Source organism: Coccinella septempunctata, chromosome 5 (assembly GCF_907165205.1).
Source record: "Coccinella septempunctata chromosome 5, icCocSept1.1, whole genome shotgun sequence".
In the NCBI taxonomy this organism is placed as follows: Eukaryota; Metazoa; Arthropoda; class Insecta; order Coleoptera; family Coccinellidae; genus Coccinella; species Coccinella septempunctata.
The window spans coordinates 31,034,038-31,046,276 of record NC_058193.1 but is presented as its reverse complement, the minus strand read 5'-3'; the positions used below and the strand labels follow the sequence as shown (position 1 = coordinate 31,046,276).

General features: G+C 35.9%; 1 protein-coding gene across 7 annotated transcripts in view; it reads left to right on the top strand.

Moving 5' to 3' along the window:
• Positions 1–12,239, top strand: part of LOC123313034 — a 112,847-nt gene that overhangs the window by 26,955 nt on the left and 73,653 nt on the right. For 4 of the 7 annotated variants that reach the window (XM_044897703.1, XM_044897704.1, XM_044897697.1 and 1 more), the window contains exon 1: positions 6,465–6,667. The exons of 2 other annotated variants lie outside the window; for them this stretch is intronic. The gene's annotated coding sequence lies outside the window, so the exon portion shown is untranslated. Of the gene's footprint in view, positions 1–6,464; positions 6,668–12,239 lie in introns of those variants that run through there. One more of the 7 variants, XM_044897706.1, reaches the window with a different exon arrangement.

Sequence of the window (12,239 nt, the reverse complement as noted above, 5' to 3'; positions counted from 1 at the left end):
AAAGATTTTCATCCAGAACTTTTTAAATTTCGTTTGAATTTTCTTGCGGGCTTTAAGAATAAAAGAAATTAATTTACACCGAAAAAAATATCACTCAGCTCGAAACACAAATGAAATACACTGCTCAAAAATCAGTGGATAATTTGCCTAGCTAATATACCAGGTGAATCCTGATAAACTGTACATACTTCATACAGTGACAGGTGACACTCGGGCGGTTTCAAAAATACCCCACATGATGGGTTTTGCCCTGTTCGTTTGATCGATACAGGGCGATTTCCATTTATGGGTCATATTTTCAAAGTGATCTATTTGACAAATGAATTATCACAAATTCATGAAATTTGGTGTACAGGGTGAACACATGGATCTCTGAATAGACGTGGTCAGTGGTTTTGAATTTTCAGGACCAAACTGGAATTTTCGATTATTTTTGCCATGATGAAAATCCCCTTGTATAGTGGAAAGTTGAAAATCTAATGTTTGATTTCAAACTACATTATACAGGGTGAGTCTTTGATTAGTACAAATATTTTAATAGTAGATTCCTCAGGTCAAAATAAACACTTTTTTTCTTTACCATTTTTTCCGATTATGCCCTGATAAAAAGATATAGCCATTTCAAGATTTCTTAATGAGCTTTTACAACACGTTAAAATATTCATTAGATAGCGTCAAACTTAGTTCTTTGAATTTTTGGTATTTTCATGGAACGTAATATACTGGGAAAACTGGAAGTGGGTGATATTTTGTGTTCATTTCATTCGATAAAACCGTTTTTTATGTTTTTTTAAGATCCTGTATCTTTCAAACCGAGCCGACTGGAAAAAAATGGTAAAGAAAAAAGTGTTTCTTTTGACCTCAAGCATCCACTGTTAAAATATTCGTATCAGTCAAATACTCAGCCTGTATACCCTTCACTGTGGTCTCATAAACTTTCATGGCACAGCCATTACCCACCCATAACATATATTTAATACAGACACTCGGGGATTTGATTTTTAACGGCTTTATTTCAAACAGTGGATTCTAAAAGAACTTTTCTTTAGAGTTCAATGATTTCGAAGGACCTGTACAGAAAAATGTGGGATAAAAGCAGTAGTATTTAATTGCATGTTGATCAATGTAAAATGAAAAAAAAAAAACAAGTAATAAAATAATCACAGATGTTCCAAAAAACTGAATATATGTTTCCTATTTCACATTTCACTGAAATATTACGTATTAAGTTTGTAACACCATTAATTTATGCTCGAAGTACTTAATTTTTAGGTACAGAATATATCGCAAATGGTTCGATTTTCTCCGTCTCCTGCAATTCAACGTACACTACGTAAAATCACCACGCGTGTAGACCGTTTATTTCGTCATTGTCCAGAACTGATCATACGTGGCGTATAATTTTCCGCTCTCGGCCTTAAATATTCTCGGAGCACTACGATCTGGGGCGATTTTCGAATTGTCGAGACTAGGACGAAATTATGGGGATTAATTCGCTCCCTCATTATCCACTTCGGCACTCTGCATAATGAACAATTTGGTCGTTAAACGCGTCGATCATTTTCATGGATAAAATCGAAGGCCGTTCTTCGGCAGACGATTTTTCGTATGCGTATGCAAACACGGCCTCGGCGAGGTGGATTTTTATGGGCTTTTGCTCCTCGTTTAACTGCCCTGTAAACATTTTAATAATACACACCGTACTGCGTCTGTTTCGCAGATGAGATAAATCTTTTATCTCCATTGTTCGTTTTCCTATATTGATGGCGAAAAGATCAGTGGCGAGGTGGATCTGTGGCACTAATTCTGTTTTGTATCCAGAAGTTTCTATCAGTGGAATATGAAGAGATAAAATTTGTTTTTTCAATGAAAGTTGAAATACACTCCTGGACAAAACATCGGACGGAAAAATTTTTCACCAAATTCATTTTGAAATAACTTTTCAAGTTGTGCATCGATTTAGATCATTTTGTTGTCTATTTGTAGCCTATTTCATCTAGTTTATGACCTGATGTCCAGTCAGCAGAAATTTCAATTAAATTTGATGGTATACAGGGTAGAAGTGAAAGTTGCAATTTCATTTAAATTTCTGAACACCCTGCGGAGGTAATTAGTGACGCAATGATGGGTCTTTAAATGAGTTTTTGGAACCTGATCTTCTCTCAACATTTTCCTGTTCAATTCACGCGTAATTGCTCCTTTCTGAAGGGAAATTCTGTCCTGGTACGCCATTGCCTACCAACTAGCTGTATGACTCTCTCGTCTACAGGATAATTACACGGTAGTCGGATTGGAGCTTTTCGATAATCGACGATCTATTTAACTGAAAAAAGCCCAAGAGATATGGAGCAATAAACAATGCCTCAATACCTTCTCTCCAGAGACCGGCAATCAGAGAGTCAAATTTTACGTCGTATATATACGAGACATTCAATTATGAGGCGTGTACACCACATTCCCACGATTTCAGCGGCTTTTTGGATATTTTTTGCCGAAACCACACCGATGATGCCGATCATTGGAAATTGAATTATTCGGAATTGTGGATCGAAGATATGACTCATATTATTCGGCTCATAACATGAAAGATTTTAAGCCGAAGAACGATTTACTAGAGAAGGTTTTTATTGCAACAAAATTGGGATACTCAGACACTATTATTTGAGAAAAAATGAGTGGTGCTTGTACCGATAACTTGCAGACTTTGGAACCAATGAATTAACTACGAATAAACTTGTCGTACAAAATTTCAAATATCGAAATATCATTCCTTCAAAAATCGTTGAGATAAGGGGTATCTCATCGAATATTATGGTAATACAGGTTTCATAAGGACATCTCCAACATTTTCAGGAACATGATCTATGTTATCTTTTGTCAATTTTCAACTTTCGAAATAATTGATGCGAAAAAGAGCCCAAAAAATAATAAGATCAGTCAACCGACAACCTATGACTGCTATGACGTACCTGATGAAGATAGTATAGGGAAACGATTTCCCTCACTGAATTGAGATGAATATCGTCAAATGAATACCGAAAAAATTGGAAACATGTTCTGAATGTGTAACCTTATACTGTTGAAATTATTCTCGTGTTTCCAAAATCAGAATTTAGGAATGAAGATTGAAGATGGGATTTAACTACTAATTCCTTTTCATCTCATAAATATTCCAAACGTTAGCTTAAAACGAATAAACATAGACAAATCCTTTTAGAGAAGCACAAGGAATTCCATCCACTACTTAAAACCCATTAAAAACACCTATTTATTCGTTGTAGCCGCAAAAATCCCAGCAACAAGTTTCTTCCTTATGCGGAAAATGCAAATATAAGTGAAAACTGAATCTTCGAGCGTATAGTATGGGACAACTAAACCGGCGTCGTTCGTCATGGAAAAATATTTGTTTTTCAGCGAGAAGGCCGCATAAAGCACGCCTACCTACGCCTTGATTATTTTGATGTATCTGTTCTCCGGTCATTGTGATGGTAATTTTATTGCCCCTGCATGCGGCTAATAACAATTTGGGGGTTACACGTTTGACACACGTGTTCTGGTCACGCCCCGTGATGAAGTATGGGGAAACAATGACAGATAAACGTCCTGCGACGACTTTTCTTTGTCTCGGTTTCTTGCACAATATAAGGACCATCTGGCGGCAGAAGTCACAGCGGAAGAGATCAAATGATTCTTAGCACAGTATTTTGAGTTCATTTCATTCTGAAGTCGAAATCTTTGAGAGGCAAACTGTCTGTGAATCTCAGGTCACGTTAACGAAAGTTATAATGAATAATTACCTGAAAAAATTTATAAATTTTGTAAAAAAACGTACCTAATTATATTCTGAGTGTTTGTGATGAGAGTTTCGCTGAAGTTATAGGACAAATGATTTCCGAAATACGTCCTGTCCCCACTCTTAATTATTATATGTCAGTTCTGGAGAGTAGTATTTGCCCAGAATTGTAACGTTTTGTAAATGGTGCAGCTGATAATTATGTGAGAATTATGTACCTGACTCGACTGCACCAGTAGGTATAGGTTAGCTGCGGAATCGAAATGAAAAAACTATAATTCGGCAATTACAAACGATGAATGTTACAAGTCATGAAGGAACAACCTTGTGTCTATGGCAGGATTCGCGTTAATTCTCAGCAATCTTCATCGGAACTCCTGGAGCGGAAGGAGATCAAGAGCCGCCGAAAGATGAGGATGTATATCCCATCGTGAAAGAAGAATACAATCTGATGTGTCATGGAATTTGAACGTGATAATAATACATTATCGAATGAGCGAGACGATTCACAACAATGGTAGTCCACATCATCAACTAGGGTAAATGACTAAATGAAATTCGTTTTCGAAATGAAGGTTTTTGTTACCTGTTTTAAACGAAGATTGTTTCAGAGACAAAATGTGACGTGCTATGATAATATTGCTCTCACAAATCGTCTTCGAAAATTCGATCATTTCAATCAGCACTCATAGTTACTAAAATCATCAGATGGTTAAAAAACCACGATAGGAGCTGGCGCTGGACTATACGGAGCAAGCAACAAGTGTACACAATCGTTAGGCTCCTGTTCGAGTGTTTTTGAAAAACAATAACTCATTAGAAGTATCAGTGTGAAGTTTCAGGTCAAAAAAGTAAACCAGAGTTACGCAATAAATTAAAAGAAAGATGATGTCCACTTAAATTGTGAAAATCGAACAATTGGAGTATCGAGCCATCATCAAGTACGTGTATTTAAAAGGGTTAAGAGGTAAGCAGATTTACGAAGATATGCTTAATACCCTTATTGGTGATCAATGTCCTTCGTATGTGACTAGGAAAAATTGGACTGCAAGTTTCAAAAGAGGTGAATTTTGCATTGAAGATGATGACCGATCGGGAAGGCCAGTTTCTGTGTCAGTCCGCGAAAATATCGATGCAGTTCATGACATGATTCTATCAGACCGCCAAATTGGGCTAAAACATATATCTGAAGCACTGAATATTTCATACGAACGCGTTCATCATATATACTTCAATTTGGACGTGAAAAAAATTGATGCAAAATGGATCCCCAAATTTTTGAATGTTGACCAAAAAGGGTAGAAGCATCGCGTTCGATCTGTGCTCGATTTGAAAACGATGTAGACTTCTTGAACCGAATTGTTACTATGGATGAGACTTGGGTACATTTCTACGATCCAGAAACAAAGCAACAATCGATGGAATGGCGACACTCTGGTTCTCCAAGACCTTAGAAGTTTGGTGACCAAAAATTTGCTGGAAAAGTTCTTGCTTCAGTTTGGATTGGTTGGGAGTGCCATGGAGTAATCATGATTGATTTTTTTGATAAGGGTGGAACAATAACCGGAGATTATTATTCGATATTAGTCCACTCGTCGGCAAAAAATGAAAGAGAAAAGACGCGGGAAGATATCCCCTCTACACAAATCTCATGTTGCCATGCAAAAAATTCGTGATTTAGGATTTGAATTACTAGAGCACCCCCCTTATTCACCAGATTTGGCTCCATCCGACTATCATCTCTTTCCTCAACTGAAAAAAAGTTAAAAAGGTCGTAAATTCTCTTCCACCGAGGAGGTAATAAAAGCTGTGGAGGTCTGGTTTACAGAGCAAGAAGAAACATTTCTTCTGAAAGGTATAGAGACGTTGCAGGTTCGCTGTAATAAATGTATCCAATTAAGAGGAGAATATGTTGATTAATAAAATATTTTGACATTGCAATTTTATTTTGTTCTACAGTAGGCTTAGAATTTTTCAATATATCTTCGTAAGCTAACTACCTAGAGGTTTGTATGTGTCGAGAGAGTTCTCTAGAAGCATTCACGAGGCCATGGCAGAATTGGCAATTTCAGTTTTAACGCGGGGGGTTACTCAGGGCTCAATATTGTCACATTTGTCACCTGCATTCTTCCTTATCTATAAACGATTCCTTTGAGGACCATATAAGGTCTGCGAACACAAAGTTTCATCTTTATCAAATCGATTCTTCAAACGAAAGCTTCAGAAAAACAAATTAAGCTTCTAGAAAACATAATGTTTTCTTTCAAGACCAAATTGGGGACCTCATATTTGATGTTGGTAATGATGCAGGACTAGGAGCTTCGATCAGAAGACTCAGTGAACTATATTGACAAGACTATCAACTCGGGGATCTATTGAGGTGAACACTACAGTCCGATTCCTGAAAATATCTCAGACTGGACTGAAATACCGATCTTATGTTTGAAGTGCGGCATTTGGAGATTCTTCATCATCCTCACCCAAAAGAGAGATTGGGGTATTCTTTCCGAGAACACAACAGAGTGGATCCACAAAAGGAACCACGTACACCACTATCTAGGGTAATTAACCAAATAGTAAGGTCACGGTCCGCCGTAGTAACCAAGTGAGTGACCTCTATGGCAGGAAGAAAGGGGGGCACCGTTCTTCTGCGACATGGAGACTGAGGAGACCGCAGCCAAGCTCCGTTTTCGCCTGAAACGAATCGACTCGCGGTCCACGGTACCAATCGACTCGGCGCGCGCGAAGTGTACGCACAGGTGTCAGTAGCGTTTGTACGCGGTGCTCTCGTTCGGATCGCGTACTATGAACGGATTGCACATCACCTGCTGGTATCCTTATTGTACTTAATTGGACTGTGTTTGCTCTTATTAGGTGAGTTTTACCGTCTCTGACCTTCTTTCGGGTGGAAAATGATCGTTGCGGAGGAAAAGGGCCGGGGAAATGGCAGATCGCCGATTGACAGATGTGTAGAGCTATCGATCTGTGCGGGACGTACGTGACGGAACACTCGGTGTGTTGATTTATTTATTTGTCGATGTTTACGGTTGGGTAAATTAGTTTAGGGTAATCAAGGATTGTTGACATTTCCGAAATATTTACGCTCGTTCAAAATCCTTTCAATAATAGGTATTGTTTTTCTTAGGAAGGTATCAATGGAATTAATAACAATTGAACAAAAACAACTGCTATATTGTGTAATTCGGATCTCATCTCTGAAAAATTGAAGAAATTAGAACGTGTGTATCATTATTTTTTCCAATATAGGGTGTATACAGGGTGAGTCTTTGACTCGTACAAATATTGTAACAGTAGATTCTTGAGGTCAAAAGAAACACTTTTTTTCTATACCATTTTTTCCCAATCGTTTCGGTTTAAAAGATACAGGCTGTTTAATATGTTATTTTTAGTTTATCTCACAAATGGTTTTTTCCATTGAAATGAATTTCGGAATATAGTTTTTCATTTATTTGATGAACCTTTCTTGAACACAAGATATCACCCACGTCTTCCAGTTTTCTCCACGTATCATAAAAATGGCAAAAATTCAAAGAACCCAACTAAGGTGGACGCTATCTAATGAATATTTGTACGTTTTGTAAACGTTAAAAAGTGCCTGTAGAAGGTTCAAGTTTTAGATCTGCTACTTCAAAGACGGAAAAGTTATGAGAACCTTTCGAATTCGTCAAAATCTCATTTTTTGCTAATAATTCAAAAACGAAGAATCGTAGGAGGCTGGTTTTCACCATTCTTTGTTTCTCTGAAAAAGAGCTCGGAAATGTGTGATGCGTTTTCTTCTAGCCCTTATAGTTCTAGAGATCCCCTCAGTGGACAACGAATTTTGCCCACCCTGTACATTACTTACGATGCTTTTTTCGATATACAGGCTGACTTGTAATACATTCCTTCCTTATCTTGTGGTGCGAAGTTTCTCTATAAATGTTTGGATAATGCTTTTTCCTTACAAGATAAGATCCAATAAATAAAACAAGTTACTCGCGTTACTCGTACAGGTTGACAAGAATTTTTCATTATGAATACAGAGTCTGTTCATTCATTCAAATACAATACAAATATTTGATTTAATCTGAGATCATTATTCTCATTCACCGAGTATCGTCAGTGAAAATCAAGTGATTTAGTTTTTTTACTACAATCGATTCTTTTTCTTATTAGGTGTAGAGAAAAATTTTCCTTTCTCCATTCATTGATTGTAGTTCACATGAACCAGATAAAGTACAAATAATGTCTTTGCATACATATTGATTAAACAACGAATAATTATTATTTCAATAATATTTCATACTCCCCCTGGTACTCCAAAAAGAATAATAAACAACATTATTCAAACGCAAATGAAAATTATTCTTTAGATGAAATTAATTTTCCAAAAAATTACAAATATTTTTTGCTTCTAGACTTGACACGAATTATTTGTTCTATACTACGAATTCTCATTTTCATTACCGGATTATTAGTTGAGTAAAAAACATTGAGGAGGTAACTATGTATATGTTGAGCAAAACTGTGCCAATTTACTTTTTGACATTCAAGAGTTTTGTGAGTTGCGACATTATTTTCAACCCTTAAAATGACTCTATCGTAACCAAAAGCTTTAAGGATCTTCAACGATTGAAATTTGATTTTTTCACCCAAATTTCATCTCTGGTTGTTTTCTAAAAAGAGCTTGAATCTATTGAGAGTACGGATAATTTCGATCCGTTTCAAAAAAATGGCTTTCTATGATGTTTATGTATGCCATTGGCTACCAACTTGGAGCTTGGAGCGCCTCAAAAATTGATCATTTCTTCGAAATGGAATTGAAAAATTGCCTGAGGGGAGAAAAAAAGTAGAATCCAGCAATTGAGAATACGTTGAATATTGTTCATTCATTTTGTTCTGAAATAAATGCATTTTTGACCATAAAAAACGGACCGAACTAACTTTTCCTGCGGTATAAATTCCAGGACAGGCTTTTAAATCTTTTCCTTCCATGATTTCGAAAATCATGACTACAAGCAATGAACCAGAACATGATATAAAATCCGAAATATATCGATTATTATTCTCGATCATGACGCACCTAATCTCATTCTTATTTCTCCTCAAAGAACCCCTCGGATTTCACCGTCTATCAATCGTAACTTGAACCTAATCGAATTGGGAAGCCTCTCTGGGACCGTTGAAAAATTCAAATTACCGAATGGAATTGTTAACACCGCTTATTTTAATCTAATTTCGAAGCCAGACCACGTCTCTCCGCGTTAATTCCTATCCGCCATCATTACCATGTGGCCGGTGTGAAACACCAATAATTATGATTACCATTTCAACACAAATTAATAATTACTGATACGCTAATTCACCAATCGTTACTTTCATTATAGGTTATAAGGTGATCAATCATTATTTCGATAATAAGTGGTAGTTTTCTTGAAGAAGCTTCGGTATAATCTGGAAAGCGTCATGCTCCAAGGATGGAGGATTATGGTATTTCAACATAGTTTTTTTTCGGAATTTGACAACGCATCCATGTCTGATTCATTCTGTGCGATGTTTAACCGAGTGTTTAAGGAACGTTGAAATTGAGGAAATATGGTTCTTTTTAAATAAAGGGTGAGTCTTTGACTCGTACAGGGTGTTAATGTTAGATTTTTTTTAAATTTTTTCTCTTATAGTATCTACACTTCACAAGATATTCAACTGAAATTTGGCATAAATATTATAATTGATAGTTCACACTATGTGACATGCTGATTTCCGGAACACTGTCCCCCTGGTTTCCTCTTAATTCGAAAAATGCAGAAAGAAGCTTTGTTCTTATACTGAAATTTATGGTCTCTTGTAGTTTTGTTGTATCTGCTACCGATTTCGAGGAAACCTTTTTGAACGATTCTTTCGAAATCCTCAGAAAACTCCAAATTGTCATAAGAATCAGTTAGTAATGTGTGATGAATAAATTCATGTTAGTCGTCAAATTGAACTCGGTGCTTCTGATAATTGTTATGTGTTTTCACAACTTGTTTTGATACCAATCCAAAAATTCAAACTGTAACATCCTGTATCTCGAAAAATAAACGTTTGCGATCCCTTGTTTATGGGACTTTTTCCTTAAAATTACTCAAATGGATGAGTCTTTGCGTGAAAAATTTCATGACTGAATCATGAATTTGTGGTACTTCCTAATCATGGGAAACATTGTCACTTAAAAATTAGGAACTGATCCTTTCTGATGGAAAATGGTGGACTCGATGAATTGCTAGATTTCTCCTTTTTTTCGTTCTTAATCACAGTCCGCCGTTAGACCAGACTAGTCCGCATCTAGAATCAAGAAATCAACGAGCCTGAACACGGACAACAATCGTAAAAACAGAAAAAAAGAATTTGGCTCGACGTGTTCACGGTTCTTCGAAGACCTACCTAACTGTACATTTCGCTATCTCTATTACTCACACATGCAAAATGAATTTGTGTGATGCAACCTTGCGAGAAGGATGACAAACGGTTATTTGCCATCCTATAGGCGCATTCTCCGCGCCTCCTGTTCGATAAAAGTGAGATTTTATTGCTCGAGAGGTGCGTTTATCTGGTAGGAAGACGCGCTAGATGCGTTTCGTTTTCTAGTACGGGAAATCGAAATTTATTTGCCGTAATGATACAGGCCCACACTCCGAAGTAACGGCGTATTGCGGTTCTGATAACATATTCATGTCGGAATAATCTAAGATCAGTGTTTAAAACTGAAATAACGAACGGTCCGATTGAAGAAGATGAAATGGGGATTCCAATACAAACAATAAGCCGCAATACTTCGCGTAGAAGCTCATTAATGATTACAGGTCGATAGTCAAATCGAAATAATTGTTTTCAATCCTTCATTATGCGCTATCTACACTCTCAATCGATATCTGAAATAAATACAGTCATATTCCAAAACAAATTCAATTTCAAGAAAAAATTATTTATTTTTCCACATTAAAGGCTACATATATCCAAATTCTTGTTCATAGAAATGAGTTTGCTTCTTCAAATCATTTTCAATAATTCCTGTCGATTTCAATTAATTTTCATACCGTCTTTAACCTTCTTCCAAGAGTGTTGAGATGATTTGCAAAGATTATTATATCCAGATCCATATTTCTGGTAATGATGCCCTATTGGTCTCCCCTCGCATCTGTAGTATACAAAGTTTGTTTACTATATATGTATTCATGCATTGTGTTTTCAAAAATGTTCATTCGGTAAGAAAACAGAAAGAATAAATGCATGAGGTGAAAGACAGTGCATCCCCCTGAAACAAAAAAAAATCATAAGGTAGGCAAATAAGCATTGAAAATATTACAGAAGTGGCCAAGGATAAGCTAAACAGTGCGAATCTTTAATGTGAAATATGCATATTTTCTAGATATACATACAAGGTAAGTCTTTGACTCGTACAAATATTTTAACAGTATATTCTTGAGGTCACAGGAAACACTTTTTTTCCTATATCATTTTTTCCGATTCGGCCCTGATGAGAAGATATAGTCATTTTAAGTTTTCATAATGAGCTGTGCCACCCCTGGAAAAACAAAATTACCTTCAGAATAATTAGCTAATTTCCACATCAGTGGAACTTTTAAGCAGAGTTGTATTCAACCAAAGTACCCAAATTTTCAAATTTCATTGATACTTTTTAATTTTTGAACATCAAATTACTCGAAAACAGCGCATTATACGATAAAATATGAAGAACACTTTTATTTTACATAACGTTCAAATATTCATTAGATAGCGTATAATTTAGTTTCAAGGGTTGGCTTCTTTGAATTTTTGGTATTTTTATGGTACTTTATGGTCATAATGAGAAAACTGGAAGACGTGGGTGATATCTTGTGTTCAAAAAAGATTCATCAAATTGATAAAAACTATATTCCGAAATTCATTTCATCAGATAAAACCGGTTGTGAGATAGAACTAAAAATAATTTCTTTCAACATCCTGTATCTTTTAAACCGAGTCAATTCGGAAAAATGGTAAAGAAAAAAAGTGTTTCATTTGATCTCAAGAATCTACTATTTAAATATTTGTTGGAGTAAAAGACTCGCCCTGTATAGTGTATAGTCTCTAATGTCGAATAAATTCAGTAAATGAAAGACAGTTTTTTGGTCGTAAATAAAGTCGAACAGGTCTGTTATTATGTGTATCTCCAGTTTCTGGATTTCCTTTTCTCTCGAGGTACTTGTGTAACTTGGGAGCTTCAATTCAAAAATCTTTATTAATTAATGATTTTCTGTTGTAATATTTTATGTAGACTTTTTTTGATGAGTTGAAGGACGTTTTGATATCACTGTGCTTTTGTTTCCTCAATCAAATTGTTCTTTCGATTAAGAATAATGTGGAGTTTCAATGTCTATGAGAATTGACTTCATAATTTTGACTGTTTTTCATCATTTTTCGGTGAAAT